This window comes from Macaca fascicularis, chromosome 15 (assembly GCF_037993035.2).
Source record: "Macaca fascicularis isolate 582-1 chromosome 15, T2T-MFA8v1.1".
In the NCBI taxonomy this organism is placed as follows: Eukaryota; Metazoa; Chordata; class Mammalia; order Primates; family Cercopithecidae; genus Macaca; species Macaca fascicularis.
The window spans coordinates 16621692-16638716 of record NC_088389.1 but is presented as its reverse complement, the minus strand read 5'-3'; the positions used below and the strand labels follow the sequence as shown (position 1 = coordinate 16638716).

Sequence of the window (17025 nt, the reverse complement as noted above, 5' to 3'; positions counted from 1 at the left end):
TTTTATCAATTTAGAGTGACGATGCTGGGTCAGATGTTTTGATTAATCTTTGATTAATAAATATAAGAAAGCTAATTATTAGTAGAGAAGGTTGTTTTATAAACATCATCTTTCAAAATTAGAGATTTATGGGGAATAAGTTAGGAGAAGGTGATTGAACCTCTTCAACAATAATTGCTCTTTGGGGACATTTTATGCACAGAGCTGTGCACCCTCCTCAGAACAGCGGGTCTTTAATGGCCCATGTGATGAGAAGGGCCCCATTAAGGCAGCAGGAATGGGCCACTCTCCCACACCCCGTGGGCCAGGCCGCCACTGCTGCCGGTGCCCTGCGTCTCCAGATTTATGGGGACAAGGAGGGGTTGGGACTGCGTGGTAGAAGTCACTTCTGTAAGAAATTCATCTTTTTAAAGTATGCTCTTTTCACTTTATTGAGACATCTATGAGAATAACTTGTGGCAGAATGTTTTAAAAACTGATTTGGATTTTTTTAATCCTTTAACCGTGTGAAAGGCTGGAAGGGATTTTAGGTGGAAGAGAAGTTAAGAACAGAAAAATAGAGCAGGTTTTTAGAGAGGGAGAATTAATCCCAAACAAAAAGAGGGCATGGAAACAAATGTGGATGCCGTGGGCTCTGTGCCAGACTTGTCAGTGCTGACTGGAACAGGCCGGGCTTCTCACTCAGCGGCTGCTGCATCTGGGTCTCACAGAGCCCTTCCTCGGGAGTTCCATTTCCCATGGCTTTACTCATCTTCTGGCTTCAGGCTCTGACTTCGTCTCAGGATGGGATCAGTGTGTGTCTGTTTTCATAGATCCGCTACATCAGAAGTATCTTGACATCTCTGTATCTTTACATCCCAAGGTCAAGGCCCTGGTAACCTCAGAGGTTCCCATAGCCTCAGTCTTCCCCAAACCATGCCACTTCCTCCCATTTCTTTGGGTCGGAAATCTGGCTTTTGTTTTCTATATTTCTTTTTCCCAAGACATTGGGAGGCATCTGGTGAACAACCCCAATAAAACCAGTTGTCTCTCCCCACGGTCATCCAGGTCACTTCTCTAACTCATTCCTACACACACAGCACATGTGAAATTTGCCTGTTTAGTCTGTGTTCTTGACTTGATCACAGATGCCTGAACAATAAAGGCCCTTTTCAACAAGGTGCTGTAGAATGATAATGCTCTCCCCAAAATTTGAAACTGATTTGTATCATTGAAGTTTTTTTCTGTATTAAAAAACAAAGCAAAATTAAAAATAAATTTTAAGTGGAGGAATTTTTATCTCAGATATGTTAAAGTTGAAAATATTTTACAATGGAGATTGCAACTTTCAGTTACGTGTTATTTGAAAAAATATATTCACATAGTAAACTTTAGGGGAAAAATAGTATAAATAGTTCAATATGCTACTAATGTTGGGTTTTTTAAATAATTAAAACTCTATTTTTATTACCAGAGTCCATCTTTAACTGTTTAAAAAGACAAAGAAAAAGAAAACTTGGCTCTGCCCTTAGCACCCAGTAATCATTCACCTTTAATGCAAGTAATTTCAGTGCTAAGGGTGAACTCTTTTGTTTACTCATGATACTTTAAAGGTAATCATGCCAGGAAAACTAGAAAAGCTCGCCTAAGTGCCCCTTGTTTTTGATGCGATCATATTTAACCTCACTAAGTCTTCACTTCCAGATAAGTAATAGTAAGAATACAAAACCTGCTTCTCACAACTGTTGTGAGGACTAAGCAGGATGATACCAGTAAAGCCCATAATACATTGCCTGACATGACAAGATTTTATTTTTCCACTATTTATTCCAGAATCATCAGAGTATTTATTCAGAACTCAGTTTTTTAACCTTCATAGACTTTCTTCCTTTTTTTTTTTTTGAGGTGGAGTTTCACTCTTGTTGCCCAGGCTGGAGTGTAGTGGCATGATCTCGGCTCACTGCAACCTCCGCCTCCCAGGTTCAAGCGTTTCTCCTGCCTCAGCCTCCTGAATAACAAAGAGGCAACAGGATCCACAAGGTTGAAGAGGAGCATTCTGGCTGCTGTGGGGAATTTGCTGAAGGGGTAGGGGCAGGGAGACCGGGGAGAAGGCGACTGCATATGTCTGATGAGAGGACAGCAGCAGGACCAGAACTACAGCAGTGGAGATGCTGACAAGGTCAGGTCTGAAATGCATTTCTTTCTTTTTTTTTTTTTTTCCAGATAGAGTCTAGCTCTGTCGCCCAGGCTGGAGTGCAGTGGCGCAGTCTTGGCTCACTGCAACCTCTGCCTCCCGAGTTCAAGCGATTTTCCTGTCTCAGCCTCCTGAGTAGCTGGGATTACAGGCACGTGTCACCACACCCGGCCAATTTTTGTATTACAGGCACATGTCACCACACCCGGACAATTTTTGTATTACAGGCACGCGTCACCACACCCGGCCAATTTTGTCCTGACCTCAGGTGATCTACCTGCCTCAGCCTCCCAAAGTGCTGGGATTACAGGCGTGAGCGCCCACCCCGAAATACATTTCAAATATAAAGACCAAGCGCAGTGCTCATGCCTGTAATCCCAGCACTTTGAGAGGCCAAGGTGGGCAGATCATTTGAGGTCAGGAGTTCAAAACCAGCCTAGCCAACAAGGTGGAAACCCTGTCTCTACTAAAAATACAAAAATCAGCCAGGAGTGGTGGTGCGCGCTTGTAGTCCTAGCTACTGGAGTGTCTGAGGCAGGAGAATCACTTGAGCCCAGAAGGTGGAGGTTACTGTGAGCCGAGATTGCACCACTGCACTCCAGCCTGGGTGACAGAGCAAGACTGTCAAAAAAAAAATAAAAAATAAAAAAAAATTTCAAATGTAAGAACCAAGATCTAGTACTCGTCCCTCCAATCTGCTGCTTCCCCTGCCTTCAGCTTCCCAGCAGCAAGCACCAGCCTTCCACGGCAACATGGTATCTTCGTGCAGCTTTCCTGTTTACACTACTGGTTCTTTATTAAATGGTGTTCAGTTAAAAAAAAAAAAAAAAAAAAAAAGAACCAAGCTAATTTGCTGATGAATCAAATTTGGGATGTGAGAGGAAGACAGAAAAAAAAGGAAGAGTGCAATTTGGAGCCTGAGCAGCTGGCGGAATGGAGAAGACGGCTTCCTGAATGAGGAAAGCTCGGCCAAGAGCAAGTTTGAGGAAAAGCTCAAGAGTTCAGCCTGGACCCGTCAGTGCCTTCCCGTACCCCTGTGGAGATGCCCAGTGACCTGGATGTGCAAGTCCAAGGCTCTCAAGAAACAGCTGTGCCTGGAGCTCTTTCATTAGCATATAAATGATGTTTAAAGTCATGAAACTAAAGACATTACCAAGGGGAAGGGAGAGACAGAGGCACCAGCAAAGTACACTGAGGAGTGCCCGGAAAGGCAGGGATTACCAGGAGCCCGCAGGAAGGAGGGCATCCTCACCTGTGCCCCCACCAGAGCCGGCAATGCCTGTCTGAGAGGGACCCTTGGACCCAGCGAGGTGGAGGTCAGTTGTAAGACAAGAGCGAGTGTCTCTGGAAAGCAGGGGGGACGGGACACTTGTTCACAGGGGTTGCGAGGCAGTGGGAGAAGAGAAAGACTGGGAGCACAGATGATTGTTCAGAGACTCACTTTAAGGGAAAAAGAGACGTGGTGTAATAGCTACAGGAAGGGCGTTCAAAGGGTCTTTTTGTTTTTCTGAAGTGTGGGATAAATAGTAAGTTTGTAAGGCCATGGGGGAAGCTCCAATAGGGAAGGGAGGACTAGTGGTGCCAGGGAAAGGGGGAGAATTGCTGGAGCAAGTCCCTGCATCCGTGGAAGCCATCAGGACACAGTGGGAAGAGGGAGGATTGGCCACACCTGACAGCATCAGAGCCACAGGCGGCCGTGGCCGTGGTGCCCAAGGTGTCCTCTCTGGAGCGTTTGTTCTCTCGGGAAGTAAGGGCTCCCTTGACTGTGGTTAGCTTTTTGTCTTAATTCACTGTGTCAGATACACAACTGTAAGACACTAAGATAACTGTTTTACAAGGCACAGTGGTCACATCAAAGGAGTCCCTAAGCCCCGATGGGCTAGGACGTTCCAAAAAGATTCGACATGGTGGGAGAGGTGCTTGTTCCTGGAGCTTCCGATGGCACTGTCACCTCCCCTGTTCCTGCCCCGCAGCACAGGCCTTGATCTGAAGCTCCAGCTTCCACACCTCTCTCTCCCACGGAAGTGGGAGATATCAGGAGTTTAAGAAAAGAACTGTTACACTGTACAGGATTCTGTATGACAGGATGCTGTTGAAAGTGTGCTGCCCAGAGAGAAGGGAACAAGGAAGCAGATGGCATGAAAAGAAAAGGGGACAGCCCCCTTCAGTGAACCACAAACACCCAGAAGGCCAGACCATGGCCCAGCTCTCTGGCCCGGACCCCAGGACCCGGCTGGCACAGTGCTGGTGTCCATAAACTTTGCTGGACTGAGCCAAACCTGTGCCCTGTGTCAGAGAGTCGTATCAGAGGCAGATCTACCCAAGGAGACTTCTCTGTCCCCACCTTTCTGACTTTGCTGTCTACTATCCTTTTCAGACTTCCTTCTCTCCCAGCTTCTGTCCCAACCTCTTGCTTTCTTTCTGCCCCTCTGGCTATCTTGTTTCAGTGCTGTGCCTTTCACAGTCTCTTCTCCAGTCATCCCTTAAACGCCGGCATTCCAGAGGGCCCTGTCCTCGCCTTTCTATCTGGCATGCTCGTTCTTCCCTGCACGCTTGATCGCCAATGTGCTGCTGCTGACTCCCAGCTCTCTCCAGTCCAGACCCACTGCTGAACTCTGTACCAGTGCATTGCACTCCTTACTATACAGCCCACTTCAGCAGCTCAAGGGCATCTCGGACTCAGCCTGTCCACCCTGAACTCAAGATCTTTCCTCCTCACACGTGCTCCTGCTCTGATGTGCCCCACCCCAGTGCAAGGGCATCACCCTCCACCCATCAGCCAAGCCAGAGACACAGTTGGCACAATTGACTTCTCCCTTCCTTTACTCCCCATCTCCAAGCTGTCTTTCCACACAGCTCAGATTCATTCCAAATGGCCTATCTTTTATGGACCAGTCACTCCTCACCTGGTCAGTATACCACACACAGAATTTCTTGGAATTTGGCTCCGTCTTAGAGCAACCCACCTCTCCCCTCTGCACTGCTGCTGGAGTCAGCTTCCTAAAACCCTAATGCGATCCTCTCACTTTCCCTAGTGAGGACCCCCTTCCCCAAGCCAGCCTCTGCCTCCCCCTGCCTTCCTTCACATAGGAAATTCCTATGTGACTTCCAGAGACTCCTGGAGACAGGGGAAGGTGTACCCTGATTCTGTGGGAAGCACGGAGGGAGCTGGTGCAGGCTGTGTGCGTCACAGTGTTGGGTGACAACAGGAGCAGCTCACCAGTCTTGTTCTGAGGAAGAGGCTGAAGATTGAGGGATACATTCCCCATCTATTTACCTGCTAGCTGTGCCTTGGTTCAAGGCAAATTTTATGTAGAATATAAAATGCTATTACAGAAAAAGTGTCATAAGACTTTATTCAAGATTTTCAATGTCATAGTTTTTTATTTCATCATAACAAAGATATTTTAAATGTTTTTTAATCAAGTGAGTAACATAATAACATTGTATCATTATAATGTGTTATATATTTTGTTATCACATATAATTACATAAACAAATTTGTCAATTGAACAGAATAAAGGATCCAGAAATAGATTTAGACGTATTTGGTAAATTGATTTTTGACAAAGGTGCAAAGGCAATTCAATGGCAGAGAGTCTTTTTTAACAAATGATACCAGAATAATTGGATAGACATATGCAAAAAAATCTTTTTTTTTTCGAGACGGAGTTTAGCTCTTGTTGCCCAGGCTGAAGTGCAGTGGTGCGATTTTGGCTCACGGAAACCTCCACTTCCTGGGTCCAAAAGATTCTCCTGCCTCAGCCTCCTGAGTAGCTGGGACTACAGGCGCATGCCACCACGGCCGGCTAACCAAAAACTTTCATCCATACCTCACATTCATTCATTCATTCATTCATTCATTCATTTTTCTTCAAAGCATTCACTCATTTATTTAGAATATATAAATGAAGTACAATATATCAGGTATTATTTTAGAGGAGGAAGACACTATCCTTGCCCATCCCCATCCTAGGATTCTTGACACATAAACAAATTGGTGCAATGTGCTCTGTGCTATAGGAGATGTGTAGGAGAATGTGGGTGTTTGTGGGGCTGGGGATATGAGAAGTGTTTCCTATAGGAGATAATATGTTTTTAGTCTACTATGTATTCTTAATCTGTATTTGTAAAACAGTGGTCCACATAATGATACCTGGTTTGTACACAATATTTTTTAGGGACAATAGTAGTTTTTATGCTGGTAAATTAAAATTATGTAAGAACTCTGGGACCCCTTAAGTTTCCCTGAGTCTTACTTTGTAAATTTTAGCTCTACATAGTGCAATATATGTTTACCTGAATGCTGAGACACACTAAGGAACAACACACTTGTTTTTGCATAGACTGGTGGCAACAGCTTTGGAATGTGTTTATCAAATTAAGAGACAAAAACACAAAATGAAACAGTTCAAAACTGGCTTTTTATTAGATCTGCTAGTTTTCTTCAGACTTTAAACTGTACCCAGATAATGCAAGCAGAGAACCTTCTGTGTTGATTGCCTTTTGGGAATTTTAACATTTGAATATACTTCCCAGTGTGGAAGCATGGAGTCAGGGGTGGACTCCAGAAGATGCAGGGGCTACCTAGCTATAACCACATTATTATGAAGAACAAAATTACAGCTGAATTAAATTTTGAAGACTGTCTTTGAGGATATGCATAGAAAGTTGTATGTTACCTAATAGATAATTGGTGAGCCTGATGTCATTCAAAAGCCAGAGAAGAAATATTCAGGCTGAAACAAAACTTGCTACTTTCTTAGAACAAAGAGAATGTACTTCTTGTTGGGAAGCTAAATCCTAAGAAAGAAAAAACAAATACTCCATAGATTGCAAGTCTCAGAGAATTATACTTTTAAAGTGAGTAAGATCAAGCCACCAGAGGAACCAGGGACCTTCCTAGCAAATGAAAAGAAGCCTCAAGTATTGCTATTGCTGTAGCGTACAAGCATCAGAGTGGATGTTTTAGTGAATTAGGTTGAGATCAGGTGGCCTACATGAACTCTGGGAACCAAAACAACAGCTTAGGAACATAGGTGAAATGTGTGAGTGGTGCTATAACTTGGAGTGGCTGAGTTCAAGATTATTTACAGTGATTTTATCCTAGATGCTGTTATACTGTCACCCACCCAGCCTTTTTAAAAAGATAAAATCGGCCGGGTCCGGTGGCTCACACTTGTTTTCCCAGCACTTTGAGAGGCTAAGGCGGGAGGATCTCTTGAGGCCAGGAGTTCAAGACCGGCCTGAGCAATATAGTGAGACCCTGGTCTCTAAAAAAAGAAGATCAAAGCCTAAAAGTACAAAAGAGGTCTTTCAGGTTGCAGAGATAAGACATGATCTGTCTCCCTCTTGGTGGAAGAGTGAATAAAAATATTGTCCACTTTGATTTTGCTGCTGTTTAGAAAGACTCCTGGCTGGGCGTGATGGCTGACGCCTGTAATCCCAACACTTTGGGAGGTTGAGGTGGGCAGATTACTTGAGTCTGGCCAACATGGTGAAACCCTGTCTCTACTAAAATCACAAAAAATTAGCTGGGCATGGTGGTGCACACCTGCAATCCCAGCTACTTGGGAGACCAAGGCACAAGAATCACCTGAACCCAGGAGCGGAGACTGCAGTGAGTCGAGATCAGGCTACTGCACTCCAGCCAGTGAGGCTCTGTCTCAAAAAAAAAAGAGGCTGGGTGCGGCGGCTCATGCCTGTAATCCCAGCACTTTAGGAGGCTGAGGTGGGTGGATCACCTGAGGTCAGGAGTTCGAGAGCAGCCTGACCAACATGGTAAAACCTCGCCTCTACTAAATACAAAAATTAGCCAGGCGTGGTGGCGCATGCCTGTAATCCCAGCTACTTGGGAGGCTGAGGCAGGAGAATCACTTGAACCCAGGAGGCGGAGGTTGCAATGAGCTGAGATTGCGGCATTGCACTCCAACCTGGGCAACAAGAGTGAACCTGTCTCAAAAAAAAAAAAAAGGAAAGGCTCCTCACATCATATTTAAAAATTCATTCAAAATGGATCATAAAACTACAGGAAAAACCTAAAGCCTAATAAAAACTTCTACAAGAAAGCATAGAAGATATTTATGAGCTTGGATTGGCAAAAATTTCTTAGATACCGCACCAAAGGTATAATCCATAAAAGAAAAAATTAATAAATTGAACTTCATTAAAAGTAAGAACCTCTTTGAAAAACAAGCGAATGAAAAGGCACAGAGAGAAAATATTTGCAAATCACCTATCTCATACAGGACTGTAAAGGGAAAATATAAAGAACTCTCAATAATAAGAAAATAACCCAGTTAAAAAGAGGGCAAAACACTTAATCAGATATTCCATCAAAGAAGATTTGTGGATGGTAAATAAGCACATGAAAAGATGTTCAATATCAGTAGCTATTAGGGCAATGCAAATTAAAACCACAATGAGGGCTGGACAAAGTGGCTTACGCCTGTAATCCCAACACTTTGGGAGGCTGAGATGGGAGGATCACTTGAGGCCAGAGTTCAAGATTAGCCTGGGCAGTATAGTGAGACTCCATCTCTACAAAAAAAAAAAAAAATTTTAAAGACTACAATGAGATACCATCACACAGCTATGAAATGGCTAAAATGAAAACGATTGCTCGTAATCAGTGTTGGTGAGGATGTGAAGAAAATGGCTTTCTCATGTGCGGCTGGTGGAAATGTAAATTGGTATAATCACTTTGGAAAACAGTTCTTCAAAAAGTTAAACATTCACTCGCCATATGGCCCAGCCGTTCCACTTCTAGGAATGGATGCAAAAGAAATGAAAGCACAGGCCAGGCACGGTGGCTCACACCTGTAATCTCAGCAATTTGGGAGGCCAAGGCAAGTGGATCACCTAAGGTCAGGAGTTCAAGACCAGACTGGTCAACATGGTGAAACCCTGTCCTACTAAAAATACAAAAAAAAATTAGCCAGGTGCGGTGGCAGATGCCTGTAATTCTAGCTACTCGGGAGGCTGAGGCAGGAGAATTGCTTGAACCTAGGAGGCAGAGGTTGCAGTGAGCCAAGCTTGTGCCACTGCACCCCAGCCTGGGTGACAGAGCAAACTCTGTCTCGGGGGGAAAAAAAAAGCATTTGTATGTCCCCACAAAGATTTGTATCCAAATATTCATAGTAGCATTATTTATATTAGCCCAAAACTGAAAACAACACAAATGTCCATTGTGGAGGTTTTAAAATATGTCTGCAAGTTCTTTGATACTTCTTCCCTAGAGGTGGAGATCATTCCTCTTCCTTTGTAGGCAGGCTGGACTTAGTGATTCCTGTCTATCAAACAGAATATGGTAGCAGTGAAGGTATGCAACCTCTGAGACTAGATCAACAAAGGCATTGTAGTTGCCTTATTGTTTCTTGTGTCACTCATTCTGGAGAAGCCAGCTGCCATGTCCTGAGGACACTCAAGCAGCTCAAGGGAGAGGTCCCTGTGGTGAGGAACTAAGGCCTCTGCCAAGAACCATGTGAATGTGCCATCTTGAAAGCAGACCCAAGTCAAGCCTTCTGATGACTGTAACCTCCAATGACATCTTTTTTTTGTTAGTTTGTTTTAGGGACAGTCTCACTCTGTCACCCAGGCTGGAGTGCAGTGGCGCGATCTTGGCTCACTGCAACCCCTGCTTCCTGGGTTCAAGCAATTCTCATGCCTCAGCCTCCCAAGTAGGCTGGGATTACAAGCACGCTCCACCATGCCCGGATAATTTTTGTATTTTTGGTAAAGACGGGATTTCACCATGTCAGCCAGGCTGGTCTCAAACTCCTAACCTCAAGTGATCCACCTGCCTTGGCCTCCCAAAGTGCTGGGATTAGAGGCATGAGTCACTGCACCCGGCCTCTTAACATTTTAACATCTCTGAATTTAGCATGCATCTTATAATTATAGTGGACAGCTTTCTTTCTTTCTTTCTTTCTTTTTTTTGATGAGACGTTTTAAATGATATATCTTATTACTTTTGCCAGAAAAACGGTACATCTTTTATTCAGTGACATCCTAGATTCAATGAAATATGGTAAGTTTTGAAATCTAGGTAAGAGGAACAATTTTGTAGTTGAAAATAAATTCCTAAAATTGTCCTAAAAAATGGCAGAAAATCTGATTGAGTCAGTAAGTATAGAAGGTATTGGATAGTTTTTTAAAAACTAGCCTCCACAAAAGGGTCCCAACCCGCATGGATTTTGGGACAAGGACAATCCAACATCACTGCAGAATCTGAGAAAAAGTTTGAACAAATGGACAAATATACTATGCTACTGAATTGGAAGATTTCATCTTGCAAAGATGTATATTTCTCCTCAGATGAAGTAAATTACTGTGATTCCAGACAGAATCCCAATTCTTTTCTCTTTATGCCTGGCACATAGTAGGCACTCCAAAATATCTGCTGAGTGATTAGATGAATGATTTGCCAGAAAATTTTTAAAAAGATTTGTCATGAAGGATGGTTATTTCTTCAAAATTGTAATTTATTGCAAAGCTACAATAATTAGCACACTGTGATGCCGGTGCAAGAATAGATAAGCCACTCAATACAACAGAATAAAGTCCAGAAATAAACTCAAGTATATATAAAATGTACACGATGAAAGTAGCATTTCAAATCTGTAGAGACATGATGAATTTTTTAAAAAATAACGTTGGGACAATTGGACAAACTTTTGGAGAAAGTAAATATATGCCTCTGTTTTTAGTTCTAAATAAATTAAAAGTGAAATATAAAAAGTCAGTTTCTGAAATTTATAAAAGAAAATATGAACCACTGTGTACCAACTCTTAGCGGTGGAGAGAGCCTTTCTAAGGACGACATTGAAGCAGAAGCCAGCCGGGCGCGATGGCTCACACCTGTAATCCCAGCACTTTAAGAGGCTAAGGTGGGCAGATCACTTGAGGTCAGGAGTTTGAGACCAGACTGGCCAACATGGTAAGACCCCCCCCATCTCTACTAAAAATACAAAAATTAGCCAGGCATGGTGGCGTGTGCCTGTAATCGCAGCTACTTGGGAGACTGAGGCAGGAGAATCGCTTGAACCCAGTGGGGCAGAGGTTGCAGTGAGCTGAGATTGTGCCATTGCACACCAGTCCAGCCTGGGCAAAAGAACCAGACTCCGTCTCAAAAAAAAAAAAAATGCAGAAGCCATGAACAAAGTTTGAAATAATTGATTACACAAAACTTAAAATTTCTATGCCAGAAAGAACCATAAAATTAAAAGAGAAATAGCAAACTGGAGAAACTATCTGTGAGTTTCCAAAAGGGCCAATATCATTAGCATAGGCCGGGTGCGGTGGCTCACGCCTGTAATCCCCGCACTTTGGGAAATGAAGGCGGACAGATCACTTGAGGTCAGGAGTTCAAGACCACTCTGGCCAACGTGGTGAAACCCGGTCTCTACTAAAAATACAGAAAATTAGCCAGGCATTGTGGCACATGCTTGTAATCCCAGCTACTCAGGAGGCCAAGGCAGGAGAATCGCTTGAACTGGGGAGACACAGGATGCAGTGAGCCAAGATCATGCCACTCTACTCCAGCCTGGGCAACAGAGGGAAAAAAAAAAAAAAAAAAAGAATCATTAATATGAAAAGAGATCTTACATATCAAAAAGATAAAGGCGGCTGGGCACCGTGGCTCACGCCTGTAATCCTAACACTTTGGGAGGCTGAGCGGGCAGATCACCTGAGGTCGGGAGTTCAAGACCAGCCTGACCAACATGGAGAAACCCCGTTTCTACTAAAAATGTAAAAACTAGCCGGGCATGGTGGCCCATGCCTGTAATCCCAGCTACTCAGGAGGCTGAGGCAGGAGAATCACTTGAACTCAGGAGGCGGAGGTTGTGGTGAGCCAAGATCATGCCATTGCATTTCAGCCTAGGCGACAAGAGTGAAACTCCATCTCAAAAAAAAAAAAAGATAAAAGCATGAGCACCCGTTAAAATATGAGGGAAGGATATGAGCAGATAATTTACAAAAAAAGAAATGCAGTTACCCAGTAAGCATTGTTAAAAGATAAATTTTGACCCATTACAATTTTTAAGAGTTTATTTGAGCAGTGATATATATATATATACACACATTTTTTTTTTTTTTTTTTTGAGGTGGAGTCTCACTTTATAGCCCAGGCTGGAGTGTAGTGGCGCGACCTCAGCTCACTGCAATATCTGCCTCCCAGGTTCAAGTGATTCTCCCACCTCCGCCTCCCAAGTAGCTAGGATTACAGGCACCTACCACCAGGCCTGGCTAATTTTTTTCTATTTTTAGTGGAGATGGGGTTTCACCATGGTGGCCAGGCTGGTCTCAAACTCCTGACCTCAAGTGATCTGCCTGCCTTGGCCTCCCAAAGTGCTGGGATTACAGGAGTGAGCCACTGAGCCCAGATGACAGTGATTTATTAATCAGGCAGCTCCAAACCCGAAGGAACAAAGAGAGGCTTTTATAGGGTGAATGCAGAAGCAAAGCAAAGAAAGTATTTGATTTGCTGAAGTGGAGCAGTAGCTTTACTTGGATCATTCCAGTGGAAAGTCCTGGGTTAGAGGTTAGTTGACGGTTTCTGGTTGGCTCCTAGAATATGACCTTTTACATTAAGTTGGGTTTTGGTTTGCTTATGTAGGAACTCACAGCACTGGGACCACCTCATTCTAATGGCTTCCCAATTATTTTAACGGCATGGGAAAAATGGTGCCCCACTGAGAATTTTAATATGCAAATTATCACTGAAATGATTTGGTCACTCAGACTGGCTGAGACTGTCAGAGTCATGGATTCAGGCACCTCTCTCTGCACTGCTAGAAGTGGTCTAGATGGTACGGCCTTCTGGGGAAGAAGTTGGCAGGATGTGATTTTAAATGGACACAGCCTGTGTACTCACAGGCAATTATTTTAAGGCATAATCAGCAAACTGTGAATAATGAGTTCTTGATTGTCTGTTACAACATCATTTATAAAGCAGAAAGCTTTGGAAACTAAATGGAAACAGGAGGAAACTGGTAAAGATGTTTTGTTACATTCAGATACTGAAATGCCATACAGTGAGTTAAACTTACGTTATTGAAAAATGCATAGAAGGCCAGGCGCGGTGGCCAAGCCTGTAATCCCAGCACTTTGGGAGGCCGAGACGGGCGGATCACGAGGTCAGGAGATCGAGACCATCCTGGCTAACATGGTGAAACCCCATCTCTACTAAAAAATACAAAAAACTAGCCGGGCGAGGTGGCAGGCGCCTGTAGTCCCAGCTACTCGGGAGGCTGAGGCAGGAGAATGGCATAAACCCGGGAGGCGGAGCTCACCGTGAGCTGAGATCATGCCACTGCACTCCAGCCAGGGCGACAGAGCGACACTCCGTCTCAAAAAAAAAAAAAAAGAAAAATGCACAGAAGAAAATATACAATATAGTGAAGAAAGCAAATTATATTTTGAAGTTCAATTCTGTTTTTCTTTATGACATTTCTGTTGCTTATTCATTCTTAATAAAAATACATGAAGAAGTACCAAAATGCTATCAGTACTGGCCGGGTGCGATGGCTCACACTTGTAATCCCAGCACTTTGGGAGGCCAAGGTGGGTGAATCACTTGAGGTCAGGAGTTCGAGACCAGCCTGGCCAACATGGTGAAACCTCATCTCTACCAAAAACAAAAAAATTAGCCAGGTGTGGTGGGGCACGCCTGTAGACCCAGCTACTCAGGAGGCTGAACAGGAGAATTGCTTGAACCCAAGAGGCAGAACCCAAGAGGCACAGGCTGCAGTGAGCCAAAATTGCGCCACTGTACTCCAGCCTGGGTGATAGAGCAAGACTCTGTCTCAAAAAAAAAAAAAAAAAGTAAAAAAAATACATATATATATATTAGTATTTCTCTCTGGGACATAGGGTTGCAGATGATTTTTAAAATTTCCTTATTTATGTTTTTCTTTTTTCCTCAAATATTCTACAACAAAACACAGAAAAAAATAACGAAGCTCATGAAGATGTAGATATAGATACAAAGTATTTAACAGTAAATAACATTCTGAATAAAATAAAATCATGTGACTTACATAAAACCAGCAATCTATACAAGAGAAATGAATATATATCCACACAGACTTGTACAGGAATGTTCATAGCATCTTTATTAACAATAGCAAAAAGTAGAAACAACCCAAATGCCCATCAAATGGTAAGTAGATCAACAAAATGTAGGCTATTCATACAGTGGAATATTATTTGGCCATAAAAAGGAATGATGCACTGACACATGGATGAGCCTCAAAAACATCATGCTCAGTGCAGACACAAAAGGCCATGTGTTGTATGATGCCATTTATATGAAATGTCCGGAAAAGGCAGATCCACAGATACAGAAGCAAATAAGTGGTTGACTAGGGCTAGGGGGAAGAAATGGAGAGTGAGGTTTCATTTTAGGGTGATGAGAGTTCTAAAATTAGATCATGGTGATGTTGGACAACTCTGTAAATATACTAAAATTCACTGAATTGTACATTTTATTTTATTTTATTTTTATTGTATTTTTTTGAGACAGAGTCTAGCTTTGTCGCCTGGCTGGAGTACAGTGGCGCGATCTCGGCTCACTGCAACCTCCACCTCCCGGGTTCAAGCAATTCTTCTGCCTCAGCCTCCTGAGTAGCTGGGATTAAAGGCACGTGCCACCGCGCCCAGCTAATTTTTGTATTTTTAGTAGAGACAGGGTTTCACCATGTTGGCCAGGATGGTCTCGAACTCCTGACCTCGTGATCTGCCCACCTCAGCCTCTCAAAGTGCTGGGATTACAGGTGAGAGCCACCACACCTGCCCGAATTGTGCATTTTTAATGGATGAATTTTGTGATCTATAAATGATCTCAGTAAAGCTGTTATTTTTAATAATTTAAAATAGTTTCATTATTTTTCTTTTTTTTTTTTTTTTTTTTTTGAGATGAAGTCTTGCTCTATGGCCCAGGCTGGAGTGCAGTGGCATGATCTTGGCTCACTGCAAGCTCCACCTCCCAGGTTCATGCCATTCTCCTGCCTCGGCCTCTCGAGTAGCTGGGACTACAGGTGCCCACTACCTCACCCGGCTAGTTTTTTGTATTTTTAGTAGAGACGGGGTTTCACCGTGTTAGCCAGGATGGTCTCGATCTCCTGACCTTGTGATCCGCCCGCCTTGGCCTCCCAAAGTGCTGGGATTACAGGCGTGAGCCACTGCGCCCGTCCGGGTTTCATTATTTTTCAAACAGTAAACATAGTAATGCAGCCAAGACCCAATTGCAACAAAACTCTGTATCTGCTGACTCATCAAGTTGTTAATTATATCATGTTTTCTTCCTTTTTTTTTTGGAAATTAGAAATGTGATTCTAAAATGTAGGTGGGGACGCTAATCCAAGATATTGTTCTTACATGTCATTATCTTCTCAGAGTAACACTACCATCTTTACCTCTACCCTCTGTAGACAGCTTTAAACATTTAAACGAATGAAATTATACAGTATGTACTCAAATATCTAGCTTTTCTTTTTTTTACTCATTATTATGTCTGTGAGTCATCCCTGTTGTTGTGTGTCAATAATTAACATTCAGATATTTGTTAACATCCATTCTTCATGATGTTAATAAAAATTCAGGCCGGGCACAGTGGCTCACGCCTGTAATCCCAGCACTTTAGGAGGCCGAGGCAGGTGGATCACTTGAGGGTTCAGGAGTTCAACACCAGCCTGGCCAAATGGATAAACCCTGCCTCTACTAAAAATGCAAAAACTAGCTGGGCATGGTGGCGGGTGCCTGTAATCCCAGCTACTTGGGAGGCTGAGGTAGGAGAATCACTTGAACCTGGGAGGCGGAGGTTGCAGTGAGCTGAGATCTAGACACTGCACTCAAGTCTGGGCGACAGAGCAAGACTCCGTCTCAAAAATAATAATAATAATAATAACTCGGTCTTTCATTGAGAAAGAAATGCATGGCTAAAACATGATGGTTTGGGAGGCCAAGGCGAGAGGATTGCTTGAGCTCAGGAGTTGGACCAGCCTAGGCAACATAGCGAGACCTTGTCTCTACTGAAAAAAAAAAAAAATAGCTGGATGTGCCAGTGTGCACCTGTATTCCCAGCTACTGGGGGATTTAAAGTAGGAGGCTCACTTTAGCCTGGGATGGGGAGGCTGCGATCAGCTGTAATCACACCACTGCACTCCAGCCTGTGTGACAGAACAAGACTCTGTCTCTAAAAAAAAATTTTTTTTAATTTAAATTTTTAAAATGTGATGAACTTCTGTAATAAATGGGGGCTTTGTTTCTCCATGAACTTTCTCACTCTAAGAGGGTCTGAACCACATGGACCTGTGTTTAGAGCTTGCAGCAGGCCAGGAACAATGTACTTGAATGAACCTTGTCTTAATCTAGTACTGGTTGAGGTTCAGCAAGAGGATACAAGCATATGGCTTCAAGTCCTCTTGAATAATAATAAAATGTTTGCGGGGGGTATCTGGCTCCCGCCACCCTTGTCCTGAATGAGGCTCAAGGTGTGATCCGCCTTGCAGGAGGGCATTCTCCAGCCAGGGGCTGCCGTCAGGTGTCCTTTCTTGACCGTTCACGAGTGTGGGAGACAGTAGGGCATAGGCATAAAGCACATGGGCTCTGCAGTCATGCAGACCTGTGTCCAAACCCTGCTTCCCCCACACAGTACTTGTGAGACTTTGGACAAACTACTTCGCCTCTCCTAACCTCAATTTTCTCATCTGTAAAGTGAGTGTAATAATGGTATCTACTTTGTGAAGATTAAGTGGGATAATCTTTCTACTTTCTACAGATTAAATGGGATAATGGCTTTCAAGCTCAGTGCCTGGCACATAGTAAATTCTCCCAAAACAGCAGCTCTT

The 17025-nt window shown here is 43.5% G+C and overlaps 1 protein-coding gene across 32 annotated transcripts in view; it reads left to right on the top strand.

Annotated features, from left to right (window-relative positions):
* GARNL3 (GTPase activating Rap/RanGAP domain like 3) overlaps positions 1-17025 on the top strand; it is a 171981-nt gene that overhangs the window by 144762 nt on the left and 10194 nt on the right. The window lies entirely within an intron of this gene.